The sequence below is a fragment of the Ochlerotatus camptorhynchus genome, unplaced genomic scaffold, assembly GCF_037179485.1.
Source record: "Ochlerotatus camptorhynchus isolate MF236.1 unplaced genomic scaffold, CSIRO-AGI_Acam_v1.1 ptg000084l, whole genome shotgun sequence".
Classification (NCBI taxonomy): domain Eukaryota; kingdom Metazoa; phylum Arthropoda; class Insecta; order Diptera; family Culicidae; genus Ochlerotatus; species Ochlerotatus camptorhynchus.
In genome coordinates this window covers 1238777-1257157 of record NW_027040574.1, presented here as the reverse complement: position 1 = coordinate 1257157, position 18381 = coordinate 1238777, and the positions used below count along the sequence as shown (strand labels likewise).

Genomic DNA, 18381 nt, shown 5'->3' with positions numbered 1-18381 from the left:
TTACAAGGAAATTCCAAGTAGAATGTTTGACAAATGTTTAGAAGAATGTCAACGTGAATTTAAGAAGTAATCCAAATAAATTATGGGGAGAATTTAAAGGGAATCCCAAGAGGAAGCTTTGCGAATGCTAAGTTAAACTAATACTAAATTCAAGGTTGTTACACAAATCCCGATTTTTTATCGGCAAATTCTACGTCATAAAAAATATTGAATTTCCCACAAACAATTAGGAATACACTCAACAATTTTTTAAACAGCATTAAACTTTCATTCTATCGAACCTCTAGGATTTAGAGTCTTAGTAGTGGTGCCTGAGTATCTGGCACTGAGAAAATCTATAAGCAGTGGACGAAATACGCGATAGGTAACTATAACCTCCAAAACCTCGCCCGCCTTAAACTGTTACAAGAATTCTGAGCAGTTTTTCAGAGGCTGTGTGTGAATGATATGAGAATTTTGCTAATTGAATGTTCTAGAATTACGAAAATGTCAATGTCCACCCAGAATCGTGAAAATTTTCAGATCGTGAACATATGCCCAATCATTCCTGGGATTTTTAAATGTTTTCTTAGTATGGGACAGAATTTTGGCTTTGGATCATTAAATTTGTTCTAAGCCTGAGATTAAACATAATTTCTGTTTAAAAGTCATAATAGGTAACAGCAGAATCTCAAACAATATTCTAAATTTGATGCATGATTTCGGAATCATGCCATCGAAACTGATCTTGGGGAGCAGTTTAGAAATCTTGAACTGGAGAAAATAGAAAGAATTTAAAACTGTCATGCATGCAAGTACGGATATTTCAGGATAATTCTAATATTTATCACAACTACAAGTGTATTATGTGTATGTGAACCAATCTGGGAGCTCTTCTTCTTCTTCGCATTTTAAGCTTATTGCATATCACATATTAGCTTATTGCGTGCTTTCAACTTAGTGTCCTAGATGCACTTCCACAGTTATTAATTGAGAGCTTTCGATGCCTGTACCATTTTTGCATTGGTATAATTGTGTGGCAAGTCCAGTCATACTTCTATGCCCAGGGAAGTCGAGAAATTTTCTAACCCGAAAAATTCCTAGACCGGACCGGGAATTGAACCCAGCCACCTCCAGCATAGTCTTGCTTTGTAGCTGCGCCTTTACCGACTGAGCTAAGGGAGGCCCCGTCTCGGAGCTCTGCCAGCTTCATAACTTTGGTAATATTTCACGGATTTTCCGGAATACCAGCTTGTGGCATTCATGGTAATTCAGTTACACCAGAAAAAGCCAGTAACTCTGAGATTTGAATATAATCCACGGTAATCTCTGAGAATTGAAGGTAGAACTGGAAATGTTTCTGTAACTTGAATTTCTATGAAGTTCCAGAGCATCATAGACTTCGAAAAATTCTGAAATTTCCGGTACACCTAAGGAGCCTTCCCAACTAACAAAATTAAAAAAAATCAGAGATCAGGGTACTACTGGAACACTCTGAAGGATTAAAGAAATTATTGTAGTAGGGAAAATGACGGCTTCGGCATGACAGACTATTTTCGACAACCCAAATTGAAACCCTATTTTCACTTAATTTTCTTACGAAAACACTTCGCTGAATGCATGCAAACGATTCTTTATGCTTTCAGCTTCAATTTAACTATATTTTTACCACTGAGAAAAAGCAATCTAGCAAGGTTTTCTTGAAATGAAACACACGCTCTACAAATTGTAGCTGATTTCGAGTTGCCGATAATAGAACAGCAGATTTACATGCAGTTCAAATGGAACCGTTGCCGAAGAAAAACTGGTTGCCGACAATACTCGCTCTCACTAGAGAAGATTGGAGCTTTGTAAAAGCGTTTCAAAACAGTTTTAGACAATTCTTTCGACTGAAATTGTTAGAGCAGCTGTGTGTGCGTTCCATAGAGAAAAAGGCTATAGAAAGAAGGTCGCTGCTTAGGTTGCCGAGAATACGTAAATTCCCCTATTTAATGTTTCAAATTCTTAAGTGTCCCGAATGTTTCAGAAGTTGTGGGTATGTCGGTATGCCTTAGCTCAGTCGATAAAGGCGCAGCTTCAAACCAAGACCATGCTGGAGGTGACTGGGATCGATTCCCGATCCGGTCTAGGAATTTTTCGGGTTGGATATTCTCTCGACTTCCCTGAACATAGAGTATGATTGTACTTGCCACACAATTATACTAATGCAAAAATGGTACAGGCATCGAAAGCTCTCAATCAATAACTGTTGAAGTGCATAAGTTGAGAGCACGCAATAAGCTAATATCCGGAGAACTTCGAGATTAGGGCGTAATTGTTTTTTTAAACAAACACGTCAATCACCGATTTCTCGCGAATCAAAGCTCATTTTCAAAAACTAACAACACAAACAGGTAGAGGAATGATTCCTCTATCATTTGGTATAGTTTGTTTGCGAGATTGAGCTTTTATCCGTGAGAAATCGGCGATTGACGTGTTTGTTTACAAAAGCAATTAAGCGCAAATCTCAAAGTTCTCCGGATATGCGATGAGCTATCAGTTTGCAATGCAAGGAAGAAGAAGAAAGAAGAAGGGATTCTAGGTTTTTGAAGTTCCAATAACCCCGCGGGATTTTCAAATGTTTTAGGATTTTTCGAAAAAGCTAAAATTATACAAGAATCATGAAATGAAATTTTGCATAATTTCTTGTCATGGTCAATTATTCGCATTTGAGCTAAAATTCAACTTCAAAGGAGCCTAATCGAAATTTAAAAAAAAAATCATATCTAGAAAGCGACATTTCCAATCGGAATTACGTCTGAGACACAGTTGTAGGACAAAATAATTAAATTTTAGGTAAACGAAATTCAAGTAATTTTGGGTAGAACATGACAAAATGGCCTTACAGACTACAAAATGGCTTTGAAACTAAAACAACCTTATAGTTAAAAACACGCCAAAATGGGTTTGACAGCTCTTAAATTGCTTTATAAACTACCTACGAAAATATTTTTGAAACGCTATATTTTTCATAAGCTTAGATAGCTCTCAATTAACAACAGCGGAAGTTTCCGGTGTGGACGCCGTAGTCCAAGAAAAATACGAAGATGCACAGTCATATTCATGAATCATGAGCTCGAACCGGTTCAACGGAAGAATGATGAGCCAGTTTTCCTCCCTAGATTCCTAAAAGCGGAAGCAAACCACCTTCCTTCTCCGCCACCCTTTACCTTTTCTGAAAGTACTTAAGAGCGATTAATAGAAGGCTCTGCCCCGAAAGCCCTTGCCTACACATGTGTGTAGGCGAACAGGCAACCAGGTTCGTTGCAGTAATCAATTAGTGGAGCAACCCGCCTTCTGTTTTTCCTGGTTCAATATTGCTCAATTAGAGTTGAACGTTAGGACTGGCTCCGATTGGCCATGGTTCAGTACAGGTACAAATAGAATGCTCGATTTGGTTCAGTCAGTGAGTCAGGCTAAAACGAGCCATAATGGCTTACTTTCGTTCGAGTTAACCGACGCACATCTATCTACATGTTGAGCAGTCGAACGAAAATAAAAACACTGTTTGCCAATTCGAGCATGTGCATGCAACACGTGACGGGTTGCAAGCAAACGTGACGGATTGGCTGCAAAATAAAGCGATATCTAAAAATAGGCGCTAGAACTGTTTATTTCTGAATGGATTCGCCTCCACCCCACACCCCGTGTACCTAATCTCTCCACCGGACGGATTTGATCGGTACTCATATTCACTTGAGACGATGGCAAATTTCACAATTCAGCCAACCTCTCTTCACGTCCATGATTTTCATTAGTCACTTCACTGTTGTCTGCAGTCGTCCTCCATACACAAAGCAGCCACCATATCCCCATTAAAGTCACTTTCATTTTTCAGCTAGCATTTTTTGCATTCGTTTTTCACTCTCCACTCGCATCATTCATGCGCGCATTTCCATGTTTTGGTTCCGCAATTGAGCGAGCGCGAGTTGGAATTGGAAAAAAATACACTGGAGTCGCTTTTTACGCGGGTGATACGTCCCGCGTAAAAAAAAACCGCGTAAAAAAAAACCGCGTAAATTCCGGAATCCGCGTAAAAAAAAACCGCGTAAATTCCGAAATCCGCGTAAAAAAAAACCGAGTAAAAAAAAAACCGTGGAAGAAAAAACCGCGTAAAAAGCGATATACCGCGTAAATTCTGAAATCCGCGTAAAAAAAAACCAAAATCCGCGTAAAAAAAAACCGCGTAAATTCCGGAATCCGCGTAAAAAAAAACCGCGTAAATTCCGAAATCCGCGTAAAAAAAAACCGCGTAAAAAAAAACCGTGTAAAAAAAAACCGCGTAAAAAGCGACTCCAGTGTAGATCACTCATAGTGCGTCGTTCGTCGTCGATAGCCACCAACCACCATTGCCATCGCGAGTAAAATGAAAATGCAGAGCCATGAATTCAGCGAGCATATAAATAAATAACAGCTGCCTGCCCGTGTGCGATGATTGGTCTCTCGGTGCAAGTCGCGTGGAGGTCGAGGGGCTGCAGCAGCAGAAGAAAAAAAAAAGAATGTAGGCCGAATGCTTTTAACCTCAATACAAGCTTGATGATGGTGACGACGACGATTCCGATGATGAGGAGTGACGCCACTCTTCTACGCACTTGTAAGCTCCCTCTCGGCTGGTGGTGGTGGGGGATGGCTCTCATGGCTCACCACCGCCACCGTGTCAGTTCTCGTTTGGTAATAGGATTCCAACTCGGTGCGGTCGGTGGCGGGGAGGCGGGGCTGCTGATGGTGAGGATGAGTCTTTGGTTGGTGTCATGTTGCGTTTTGATGATGAAATTGACTCGATCGACACAAGTTCCCTTGAGAGGAGGATTTTCTTCAGCTGCCGTTTACAGTCTCCGTGCGCTGTGTAGGTAGGCCGTGCAGGGACGTGACGTGTGTGAGCTTGGTGGAATTTCGTGACGCTTACGGGGAGGTCCAGTGAGTAAACAAGCCTGGGGGTTGTGTGAGCGTAAATCGTTTGCTTTTAATTGGTGGGGCTTGCAGCATAACGAACCTCTGATTGTTTATAGCTGAAGACCTATGTCAAGCCCTGATTAGATGTGGTATAAGGGGTATAAGAGGTTTGGGTTGTCGAAAAGCTGCCTAGGCAGTCATCCTTGCACATTGTTAAACAAATATGTAGGAAGCGTAGGCATTCGCCCACGACCTCTCCGGTAGCTAACAGCTATAAGCTTTGCTTAGCATTGGGTCTGTTCAACTATGTAGACACCTTAGGGGGGAGGAGAGATTATTGGGGAATGTCTATGCTGCCGTTATACTCATAACTGTCCCATGTTCTATGCAATCCTTATGCACCATGGGACTCTTATGCGTATAACGGCAGTATGGTCCATACAAATGTCCAAAAAATGTTTGCGCAGGGCGAGGGTAGATCGGTCTACGTAATTTGTGAACAGCCCCTCTCACATCGCAGAAGTTTGTAAATCTTCATAGTTTCATTGAGCTCAGGTGAGCACTTGGAAGTTTGAGTGTTCCAGGGGTATCGAAATTCTAAGTTCGTATGATTACAGGAGTGCAATAATATTTGAAAAATTCAGAGATTGGCTGGAGTTCTGGAAGTGACGCGAGTCGTTGCACGTGTTCTGTTGATTTTAAACAAAACGTGTGACGGCAAGTTTGCAATGACGTAGCATAGGCATTTCTTGATGAATTTCTAAAATTGTGGTAGGACCAATAAATGTGGTCAATGCATGAAACAAATCCTAGAGTTCCGCAGTTTTTGGAATACACTTGGAACTGTGATATAGGAATGGGGTCATGACATAAAAATGGACCTGGATGGCCATTGGACCATCTTCCGCAAGATCCGGAACAACCGTAAAAGTGACCAATCCATGAAACTGATTCTAGAGCTCCACGGTTTTTCGAAAACATTTGGTACTGTGACTTTTAGGTGTGGGCTGAGGCTTTAAACGTTCTGAAGTTTCTATTGCTTTCTGAGTTTTTAAAAATCCTAGACAGTATACAAGCGTTTTAGATGCTTTGAGTGATATTTCAAATATCACAGTGTCGACAGTCTTCCGGGAGTTCCGGGATAATCACAAGCATGATTAACCGCCCGTGGTATTGCGCTAATATCGGCGTTGGCCTCGTCCGAATGCAGGTCAATTAGAGAGGGAAGGAAATTATTGGCGCGCATCTATGGAAGCCAACAAGTTCTCTATACCTTCACGAGCATCATAGGCAAGAAATGAGGGTAGGTAATAGACAAGGATTCGCCTTGGTAAACGATTCTGCTCTGTAAGCAAAAACGGTCAACGCTAGGTCACCGAGCCCTTACAGTACCAACCCAAGAAATGTCGAATCCGGGATGAAGTCAACTAACAGGATATCGTATAACGCGTTATGTTCTCAATCCCAGATCGAACAAGCATCATATTATACGTTCTAGTGGTAATCTTCAGTCAAACTTAACACAAACTTGATTTAAATTTATTAAAAAGTATTAGTTTAAAATTTATAGACATTTGGAATGTAATCCATTAAAATGTTGTTAACATTTTATTCAAAAATGGTTTCAATTATGTAAGAATTTCCTTTATTTTTAATGTAATATGAAAAATCGCAAAGTTTGTTAGTTTCATAGCAAGTGTTTTACCTAATATCCATAATTGTTCGAATGTCTTCCTTATGCCGAAAAATTATTGTCAGCATTCCACAGGGAATTCAGGGCTGGTAGCGATCACTGCTGTCAGAAATAGTGATTTTAGTGACCATGTTGAATAAATAAGTGACCAAGCAGTGACTATTAGTTGTGAAAATAGTGACTAAAAAGTGACCTAAGAGATGGCGCATCAAATAAATGTTTGATGTTTTAGACTTATTCAACACTTATGAACGGTATGAACCTTTAAAGCGAAAGATTCAATAGAAAGTTTATAACCAAACCCACGTGTAGTTTATTAGTTACTAACTTCAAACATCTGGATAACCGGGAATCCTTAGGAAGTTTCTTGTTTCCTCAAAATACCTGGAAGTCTCAAAGAATTAAAAAAAAACTCTTACTAAGGATAATTTAAAGAAAATAATGAATTTTAAAATACAACCATTATATTTTTCTCGTTATTTTCATTCACACTTGGATCTTTAAAGAAAAATTTCCGAAGTTTTTCTAAATTTATGGAACTTTTGTGCTCCCGCAATTTTTATGGAATTAGAACGAAATAATTAATATAGTTCTATGATTTTCACTGAAGTTCTCAAGATTTTTCTGAAGTTCATAAAATTTCCCTTAAATTATCGACCCTAATTTAAAACTTCTTCAATAGTCTAGGCTTTCCTGGTGTCTAAACGATAACCGAATTTCATTAAAGTTCTCTAGACTGCCCTGAATTTATCAGTATTTTTTAAGAACCCGCAACTTCAATAAAATTAATTAATTTGCCTTGAAGTTTCGAAAATTTTCCTTAAGTATTATAACCATTATTAACACTCGCTTTTCCCTGAACTTATCTATGCTTACCTGAAGTTCTCTAAATTTGTTTAATAATCCAGCAAATTTTCTGAGATATATGCATAATTCCCTTACGCTTCTGACGTTTTAGGATTAATCATAGAATTCTTGTAATACGCTATAATTCCACGGAACTCCTTGTAAGTCGCTGCAAATTTGCTTAAGTTTATTCTGAAGCTATCTGATAGTCCTGGAAGTACTCGGAAGTTCGCTGAAACAGCTTTAAATTTACCTGAAATTCTCTGGACTTCTGTGAAGTTTCTGAAATATTTCTGGAGTTTTCATAAATTCTCTGAAGGTCTCTGTACTTCCCGGAAATTCGCGGAACATCTTAAGGGTTCTCGATTTGTTTTTCAGCACATCACGTAACTATCTTGCATTTATCTAAATTTACGATTATAGATTTTTAGCTTCTCTGAGGTGCTTAGAACTTCTTAAAAAAATTCACAATACCCCTAAAGTTTTCTAAATTTCTCAATTTCGCTTGGCACTTGTGAAGTTCTCTGAAATTTGAGGAACTTCATAAAAGTTTCTGGAATGTTCCGAATGCTAAAATAACCGCTTTGAGGTTCTTACAGCTTCCAGGAAGTTTCCCATATTTTCAGCGTGTTAACTCCCCTTATGTTCCTGCAGTTTTTTTTATAGAGCTTCACTGAAATTCTCAGCATTTCCTTTCATTCCTCAGAACTTCTCCAAAGTTCCTACAATTGTTGTAAAGTTAATGGAACTCAATTGAAGATCTCTAGTCTTTCATAAAGTTAATTACGAACTTTTTTTTTTACTTAATTCTGGCACTTTGAATATTTTCAATATCTTTAACGTGTGCATGGAATACGAAACTTCAAGACATTGGATATTTTAAGATCTTGGACTTACTTACTTGGAAAACTAAGGTAATTTTATCCAGAAAAATTAGGAGACAGAGAAAGATGGAGACGATTAAACGTCCCAACGCAAAGAATAATCAATTCAGTGCCAACATTTCAAAGGGGCGTAATTGCATTTGTAAACAATGGCTTCGCCGTCGATTTCTCGCAAATAAAAGCTCACTCATGAAAATTAATGACACCAACAGGTAGAGGAATGTTTCCTGTTTAGAGGGGTAAGCTTTTATTTGCGAGAAATCGACAGCTCAAGTCATTGTTTACAAAAGCAATTTCGCCCCTTTGAAATGTTGGCACTGAATTTTGAAATAAATTCACGTTAAAAAAGTTGAAAATAGTTAATTATTTCAAGAAAAAAGTGACTTTAGTGACTTGGCTTTAAAGAAAGAGACTTTTTAGTGAATGACTTGAAAAAAGTGACCAAGTCACTAAAAAGTGACTCGCTACCAGCCCTGGGAATTACGCAGAAAGTTCGAGAACTGAGTCACGAACTGCTCACAGGAACAAGTGAAGCTTTCGTAAGACTCGCAATTTCCTTTCACAGCTAGACACGCCAAGACAACAAACAGCACTCAGTCAAAATATCTGCAATATCTTTGTTCCGTCGAATGTCACATGTCATCAAATTAGCACAACTTGCGACGCAAACAGATGATTGTTATCGACTTGTCCCATTCTCGCTCCGCCCCGTTTGTTGTAAACGATCATGTGACTCCCGACATCTGCGGTGCGTTGCTTGATTTGAACTGATTACGATTCCCAGCGGGCGGCGGTTTCTTATCTCTCCTACATTTACATAGTGCCATACTGCCGCACTGTGCAGAAATCCAGGGGTTCAAGGGAGAACGTTAACACTCCTGGCCTCGTCCGCCTCCCGCACCCGACCTAGAAATCCCATTTCCTTGTTGGTTTTTGCGGTTACCGAAAACGAGTAGATAATGACGAAAGTCCCATCGCTGTTATCACACTCTTTTTGTGATAAGCCAGACAGGACAAAAGAAGCAATCGCATACACATTTGAGCGCTTCGACTCAATGATTTGGTGAAACCACAATGAGTCAGTAGTTTTTCCTTCACATATTCTCTCTCACACACACACACATCAACCCATGACCCGCATGTTCTTCGTTGTTTATTATTCTGCTTCGCACTCACTCACACTCGCACGCACGCAGCACTATGTGATTTCTGCAAACATATTCTCCTCGCTAATAAATCCAATATAGCAGCAGCAAGACGACTCCGGACCTGGTTTGGCTTATTATGTTCGTTTCCTGTCTTCAAATTTCAGCTCGCACAGACCGACCGACCGACCGACCAACCGGAGGAGTAGGATGGAGCCCCAGGGTGCTTCACTCCCACTAAATCTCACTATTTTATTTTTTTTTTGCTTCAACATTCGTCCGTCTATCCGTTCATTATTAGCTTCCTTCGTCGTTCGCTTTGTTCGTGTCTTCAAACAACACACGCGCTCGAAGTGTATAATTTTTCTTCTCTTCCTTTGCCGAGAGCTTTGGGTTCGAAATTCCACTTTGTGTGTTAAAGGTTTGTGTCTTTTCCTCTAGCATTATTATTCCTTCGAATTGATTTCTTCTTTTGCTGCTGTTGTTGAACCGTCTTCTGCGTTGGTTGTTGCTGTACCCTCTCTCTCTAACTATGTATGCATATATATTTTATTATTTTTATTTCATTCTTCAACTCGCTTGTGTACACTTTTTCTCCTCACATCGCGTTTTCGATGAATCGATGTGTTTTTCCCCGATCTCACTCACCACACACGCTTCAACAATGCAAGCCATGCCAAGGCACAAGCCACACGAGCAGCGCTGTTGCTATATTATTTGCTCTTTGTTATAGCAGACTCGCGTATTGCTCGTAAACTCAAAATTCAAGGCGACCGTTTCGCTTGAAACAAATTAAAACCTTGCTTGCCTAACTGTGTGATAAAGAGGAAAAAAAAAGCGGAAAAAATTGCACAACATCTACCACAGCACAGCGCTCACACACGCTCGCGGATGGTCACAAGGTGCCTTTTTAGCGCTAGCGAAATCATCAATCTAAAACATTTGCGTGATTCTACGACCAGATAGGCGACACCACTTAGAATGAGGTCGCCTCGGTTGTTATCTATCGAATGCGAACACTCGCTGCACACATACACGCAGGAAACGGACATACCAACAAACACAGAAACACAAAGACTAACGGACAGATACTAAACTGCGTAGATCAAGACGACTTCGGAATCGGAATCGGAGACAGCTGACGACTCGCGTACACTTGCTACGAACTGCTCGCGATATCTTCAACATTCGTCCAATCAATCCAGCCACAGCTGACGTGGTTCGTTAACTCGATCGTGTTCAACAGCACCAGGCTCTTTCACAACTAGTCTAGCAGTTTCCAACTTTTTACTCCGTTTCTCGAGGACGGTAACGATGGGTGCACACAAAACACAACATGGGCGGATTCATGCAGGCAGCACTTACTTTTGCTTCACTTCTATCGATTACTGCTTCCCAGCTTACTGGCCGTAGTCGTCGCCGTCGTCGTTCACTGCGAACTCGAGCGCTTCCTCAATTAAGAGCAATCCGAGTGGAGACTGGCTCTTCTTGCATCGATTTCACTTCCACGGGCCTTCTATATCCACATACACAAACTGCTTCTACGTATTTATCTCTTTTTCATGAACTACTTTTCCTTGCCAGAAAGCACACAAAAGAAAAAATCTTGGCACGTTAGCCTGCGATGATGGTGCACAAACACACACACACACACACAAACGCGATTCGATTCACCAATACACTCGCGGGACTTTCTCGTTCGTATACAGACTCACTTCTCTTCCTGCTGAGAGGGTTCCACTGCGACCACTGCTGCTACTGCAACTCCAAAAGATGCTTCCCGTCGCAAAGCTGAATTCGAACTGAACTCGCACTGGCAGCTGACAGGTTTTGCGAACATCTACTCCCCACCGTGTGCTTCCCATTCTCCGCATTTTCTCTCAATTGTAAATTCTCTTTGTTCCGTCTCTCTATCCTCTCTCTCAGAGCAAACACAAAGAGCGAACGAATCGTTCTCTCCTTCCCCCCGTGTGTATTGGTAGCTCCCGTTCGTACAGCAAAATTGGATTCAATCAATCTAAATTTCATTATCATCTTTTCTGATTAGCAAAAGGAAATTTTCGCCCGAAAAAATATCATCCGACACTGGACTGGTGAGTGTCACGCAGCTAGCTTCTATATAGCAGTGCTCAAAAAATGTCATGACTGCGCGATGACGATCAGCGAACTGCGTTGTAGAGAAACACTTCTTTGTTTCGCTCACTAACCACCCCACGGCAAAACGTCTTAATCATTCGCGTGTATCGCTGCCTTGTTCCATCGGCTTTAATGTTTGTTATTATCTTCTATTTCTCCTTCATTTCCTCTTCAAGACTCGAATCTAGTCAGACAATCATCATCATCAGCAGCAGCAGCATCACCAACCATTTCCGTCGTTCCACAATTTTAGTGTTCGAATCGTAGGAGAGCTAGATCTCTCTCTCGCGCTATCTCTGGCAGCAGCTGCTCCCTGTCACTGCCAGCAAGGTATTGGTGAATACTTAAAAACATCACGATGAGCTAGCAGAAACGACTAAGCATAACGTAAACATCGCCATAACCAAAGGAACCAACACACTGACACTGACCTAGTCGAATCAGTGTGCGAGCGAGTGCTCGGTGTAGCTTTTCTAGTTTGTTGTGCAGAGTGGGAGAGAGGAAGAACAGAGGAGGATGTTACATCTCCCTCTATGTTGTTGTTGTGGTGGCGGGGCGGGGGGATGGGGGTAGCTCTGTGCAGATTGACTACACTCGCGAGCCAGCTTTAAGGTTTTGCGAAGGTTGTGCATTATTTCATGACGGGGACCGTCGCCTCCGTAGAACGACGGCCAGAAAGCGCTTTTGCTTTTACATAGGGGGTCGAGCAGGATGTAATTTTTGGGGTTTCCTCGTCATTGTTGGGTTGGATGTGTAATGAAGCTTGGATGCTTTTTCGCTTGTGTAGGGTTGAAACTTTTTTTCGCTGTGGGATACTCGCAACCTAACGGTACTTGGTGGCGAGCATTGGCGTAGGTAATGCGGGCTGACTGTGGGGCAGTCCGTCCTTCAGAATTGCGTAGGTCACCTCCAGCATTTTTTTTTTCGCTTTTAGGCTTCTTCTTCTTCTTCTTCTTCAGCTGTTACGTTACAACTGAAGCGCTTGCGCTCAACTTTTTGGCTTAACAGTCATACAGCGATTAAAACGGCTTATGTACTCTATGCCCAACGTTTCAATGTCCTATGGAATCTTTTTCAAGGGTTCTACAAAGAATTGTAAGTTAATTTTGTATTTACATATTGATTTTGGCGACATACAGATTTTTTTGTGGTCTTAAAATTCACAGTGTCAACCGAATTCACGAATTCTCTTAACAGAAGGGGCTTAAAATTTGCATCAAAAAGCATAAACGTAGGTACCATCCGGCAGGCTCAGATTATGTGATTGATGTGTTTTCCCAAATAATTCATTTCCGCATCATCTCCAAGAACATCGAGGAAAAATTAACATAGCATTGTTCTAAACTGGCTGCCAAGCTTCCAACCCATCGGCCCTTTTCAAGACCACAAATGACTGTTTAAAGAGTTAACTAAAGAGTAAGAGCTTGCATCCAAGGCATATCGTCCAGGATTGACTTGTACTACATGGACATCGATAGAGCACCTCAAAAACAGAACGCTCAAATTGCTTCCGAATTTCTACCTATCAAAGGCTTTCCCAGTTAAAATCTTTAAAAAATCCCGGTTGTTAATATTCAACAACAAAACGAAATGGAACCTCGAATTGAACGCATTTTTAAGAACGTACTAAAAGGCATTTACTGAAAGGATAAAAATAAAAATGTGATTTAAGAAGATTCCCATGATTCTGGGGCTTTCAAATTTGTGTAGAGTCTAAAACTAGAACTTTTTTCAAAATGTGTGATTAATAACAATCGTCGTGATGCAAGATTTGGAGAAAAAATAATTAAAATGTGAGATTTTGGAAAATTTTCAAGATTACAGTTAAAAAAAAAAAATCTAATAGGGACAGCTCTATAGGGTTGAACGCAATGGTGACGTAGGACACCACTCCCCACGCGGTGATTGAATAAACACCGTTTGGTGAGAACGGGTGGAATTCAACTTTGAAATCTGTGTTAGGGAAATCGCTTTTCGCAGGCAATCGGTAATAATTTTAACTATCAAAGCAACAGTTGCACATTCGTGCTATTGTCAATAGTGACATTTTTAAAAATGATAAAGTCTTAAATTTAACAGACGCGTAGAAATATATCTGACCGATTAGTGATAAAATAATTGAAATTGGTCCAGGGGCAGCTGAGTTATTAACGTTCCAAATCTTTCATAATTTTGTTACATGTTCCATTATCCAAATAGAAATCACAGACGTAGTCCTAAGGCAAAACATACTTATGAGTCGTGGATAATTGTCACGCTCTGAGACTTGGAACATTTTAAGGGTTGTAACAAATTACAGAACAATGTATAGAATCTAGCGGGCAAACCCTGGATTTTTTAGCAAAATTTAAAGTGTTGACTTCAAACAAATATTGAGAAGGATTCCCACACATTTTTCGAAGGAGAAGTTCTGAGCAGAATTCCAGAATTATTCTGACATGAGATCCTCAGAAACTGTTAGATGAATATAGAGGGATTTCTGTGGAGAGGAATGCAAGTTCTCAATTAAATTGTTAGTTGGAGTTGTGAAAAACAAAACTTTGCGGAAAATTCTTACGTGATTCTGATGATAAGATTTGTATGGGGATCGTGAGGAAAATGACAGATGAATTTTAAGAAGAATTCCAAGAGGATTATGATCAGAATTTAACAAGAAATAGAGTTCTAAGAGCGTTCTGGCAATAATTTCAACCCTAGTGCGAAAGATCCATAACAGAACTCCAACAAAATTGATTGCAAAAAAATTGTTGATAATTAGAAAGAAATTCTTAAAAATACTCCAAGGGGCTTCTAAATAAAATTTCGAAAGATTTCTGCAGTTTTGAAAAGAGTTAAAAGAAATTTTTGAAAAGATTTTCAAAGGAATCAAAGTCTCCGGATAGGACTCAAGGGAATTCTAAGAATGATTCCAATTGGATTCTTAGAAGGGGTTGCAAGGAAATTCCAAAAAGAATTCAACGGTAATTATTACGTAGAGTGTTTTCTGGTTTATTTCAGAACAATTTCTATTAGGGGAAATGGCTCTAATGTTGGCCTATGGATCTAAGATTGGGCCCATCGCTAAACATCTGCTATTTATCAATTGTATCTAGATAAACGCGTCATTGGGACGGTACTAATGGATATTTTTGGTCGCTATTGAAAATTTAGTCGATTGCTGAATTTACGTATGCGCCCAAATTAGGGACATTTAGGCCGACATTACATACATTTCACCTACTTCAGAGCAGAATTGTAAGTTAATTCTGGAATTCATATCATGAGAATGTTTTTTTTCTTTCTTTGATTTGTTTTCCGTGCTGAGCACCAATGCTACCGACGCCAGGGAGGCAGCTCTCACACCTGGACCCTACCTATCGACCCATCAACTCATGAACAGGGGACCAACGGCTTTACTTCCCATCCGAAGGAAGGCGTGATCAGAGATGTTATGCCTCAGAACATCCCGACGGCGCCGACTGGGATTGAACCCAGGCCTGCTGGGGTTAGATGTAATCACGATTACCACTACACCACCGGCGCCGCTAACATGAGAATGTTGAACAACGAAAAATTAAAACCCCGCAAAAGTATAATTCAGATTCGGTTTTTACAAACATTCGTTTCCAAAGTCCAGCATCTTCAATATTGTATTTTAAGGACCATGCACTTTACATCTGAAATTGAAACGACAAAAACCAATCAATTAAATTCTAAAAAAAATAAGATGGGAAACTGAAGAAAATTAAGCAGCAAATAGAGCAAGACATTCATTCATTTGGTGAAGGATCACTATGTTTTAATGGTTTATTCTGAAATTCAGGTGTAAAAATTTCCCGGTTTTCCCAGTTACAAGGTGGCCACCAGTGAATTCTCATTTTAAAATTTCCGGTTAAAATTTCAAAATATTCCCGGTTTTTAATATTTAATAAAAATGATGAATTCAATATCACGTTATTTTCGAGGTACTTAGAATCAATTTGAATAATTTTTTTAGACTCAAGTCCTCTTTTGATTGTAAAGCGCCAGAATATACAAAGTACTAGAGTCAGGAATTCATTAAGGTCGCATAGCCGAACGCTATCGACCTGAAATGGGTCATTATACCGAATTTTAGAGGGAGAGTTTATATTAAGAAATTGTTTTGAACTTTTTACGGAGCAAGATTTTTTAAAAGTATCGTGTTCTATTCTAATATAAATAAATATTAGAAACAAAATAAATCTCAAAAACAATTTTAATTTCTAGGATTCTGAGGCTGTGACATGTGTTTAGAGTCTGAGAATATGGCATTTTTTTTAGAGATTTGTAACTTATGAAAATCTATCCTAGATTTAGAAGACATTTAGAAGACTAAAACCAGGATTGGATTTTTACCCAACAATATGAAACTGAGAAAAATAGTCAAAATGTGGGATTTTGAAAATTTGCCTCGATCCCTGATTAAGAAAAATTTTCAAGATTCCAGATTTGGAAAAATACAGTCGCTGGAATATTGTGTGGTCATGAAAAAATGTTCAGGGTTCTAATCAGAATTTTTTTTATAGAATTTTGAAAATTCGAAATTCTGAGAGAACATGAAGAAAAAATCAACGAACCTCTGACAAGAATCCTAAATTAATTCTAGGATTAAGTCCTGACGAACTCTAAGAAGAATTACAACGTAGTTGTAGGGGGACTTTCAAGGAGAATTCCTAGGTGATTCTGAAGAGGATTGTATGCGGATTGTGAGGAGAAAAGCAAGTGAATTTTAGGGAGAATTGGAAAAGAAATATAAACAGAATTTAAATGGTTTTCTGATAATAATTTCAAAAGAATACTGAGGAAAATTCACGAGACAACTTTAAGCAAGATCCGAGAAAAATGCCGAGGGAATCGGGTTCTGAGGTAAATAAAGAAAAAATCTGAAAACTTTAAATTAAATTCTTAAGAAAGTTTCACGAAAATTCAGCACAGAACTCCAAGGTATTCGGAGGAGAATTCCAAATGATTTCTGAGGAGAGTTTTGTGAAAGGTCAAATAATTTCAAAGGTCAAAGATAATAAAGAGCCGAATAAACCATTTTTGAGCTGAAGAAACATATATTTGATTGAATAAGCTCAAGCTGTTATTTATTTTAATTTATTGATTTTCCCGGTTCTCCCGTCAAATTCCCGGCTTTTTCCCGGTTTTCCCGGCTTCTTTTCAAATTCCCGGTTTTCACGGTTTTCCCGGTTTGCTTGCCACCCTGTACTATACTTTTGCTGTGACATCAAAACCAACGACAAACAAACCACCGATATGAATGACAATAGAAATTATCATGAAATTTCTGCTCAAACCACACTAGTGACATCTGTCTCCGTATTAGTGGAAAACATTTATCCAAGTCACGAACACGCGTGCAATATTTATGAGTTGGTTTGTGTCTGATCTATTCTGAACAAGTTATTTTTATCTAGATATACAATTTCTATGATTTTGACAGATGGGATCGCTGCACATTTGGATCGGCCATTATAAATTTTCGAGCAAAGTTAAGTTTAAGTTTCATGTCGGTTATTCGATGTCATAACTACCTTTCGTAATCCTACGTCAAATCTACGGTCGTGTCTTGGATACAACCTCTTACTTTTTTTCCTGTCCCAAGTATGTCGCCCAATCTCTGTGCTGCCGTACATTACTTTGAGAGCAAACGCGAATTTTCTTAGAAACACCAAATTATTTGGAGCAATACAACGCACATCAACAGCGGCAGCCACCTTAGTCGACTTAGCGCTGCAAGGAAGCGAAAACGGGTTGAAAAACACTTCCATAAATTCCACCTCGCGTTTTGAGTAGGTATTTACTAGGCAGTACCTAGAGGTAGAGATGCATCGATCCGTACCGAAGCGAACTCTATAATTGCCGAGACATACCTGCATCGTAGGGTAGAGGGTGAGGTGACCCTTACTCAGTACTTTGCCGAGTATCAGTGATATATCGAGTATATGGACAATAGGGTGGGTCAACTTTACAACCCCCTGTTACCCACTGTTCTTGCAAATGCGTATTAAGGTCCTCAACAACTGTGCAACATTTGAACGAATTTGGTTATGCTGAGAATACTATGCAGCGCAATTTAGTCGAAGACTGCAAATCGATTTGAACTTTGTACAAAAAGTTACTACTCTTTCAGTTTAAACCAAGTGTGCCACACGTACCTACAAGCTTGTACATATATACGCCTGTAGGTATGCGTAGAGCAATAGGTCTAAACTAATATAATAATAACTTTTTTCTCAGAAGTCTAATCGATTTGATGTTTTGTATAGTACTCTAAATCTACGTTTTGGAAAGCAATTGAATAGATTCGTTTCCCATACAAAAATTAATTTTTTTCCGCACATCCAAATCATAACCGAATTCGTTCGCGGGGACCTCAATACACATCGGAAGAGCAGTGGGAAACAGGAGGTTGTGATCCACCATCCACCAAACTTGATCCACCCTAATGGACACACGTGCTATGCCTTCTCCTGGTGATTCGCGTAGTATGTGGATGTTTGTTTAGGCATGCATACTTTCATGTACACCCAAGGGATGGTGCGAATTTTAGAAGCAGATTCGCCCCAGACTGGACATTCATTGGAGCGTTTCTGTCTACTTACTAGTACGAACCTTTTGCCTCCAAAATGTGTGCAGTAAATCTTCTAGTGAAAATTGTACCGCTCTCGTTTGGGTGCATGTATGCGCAAAAGTTTTCGCTAACACATCAACTTCGTTGCAGTGGGTTGTGAGTAGAATGGAAAAGTTACAAAAACGTGCC

The 18381-nt window shown here is 39.6% G+C and overlaps 1 protein-coding gene across 2 annotated transcripts in view; it reads right to left on the bottom strand.

Moving 5' to 3' along the window:
- The window catches only part of drn (doctor no), a 137960-nt gene that overhangs the window by 65298 nt on the left and 54281 nt on the right, over positions 1–18381 (bottom strand). The window contains exon 1 of one of the 2 annotated variants that reach the window (XM_065218244.1): positions 10845–11285. The exons of the other annotated variant lie outside the window; for it this stretch is intronic. The gene's annotated coding sequence lies outside the window, so the exon portion shown is untranslated. Of the gene's footprint in view, positions 1–10844; positions 11286–18381 lie in introns of those variants that run through there. 2 annotated transcript variants of the gene reach the window in all.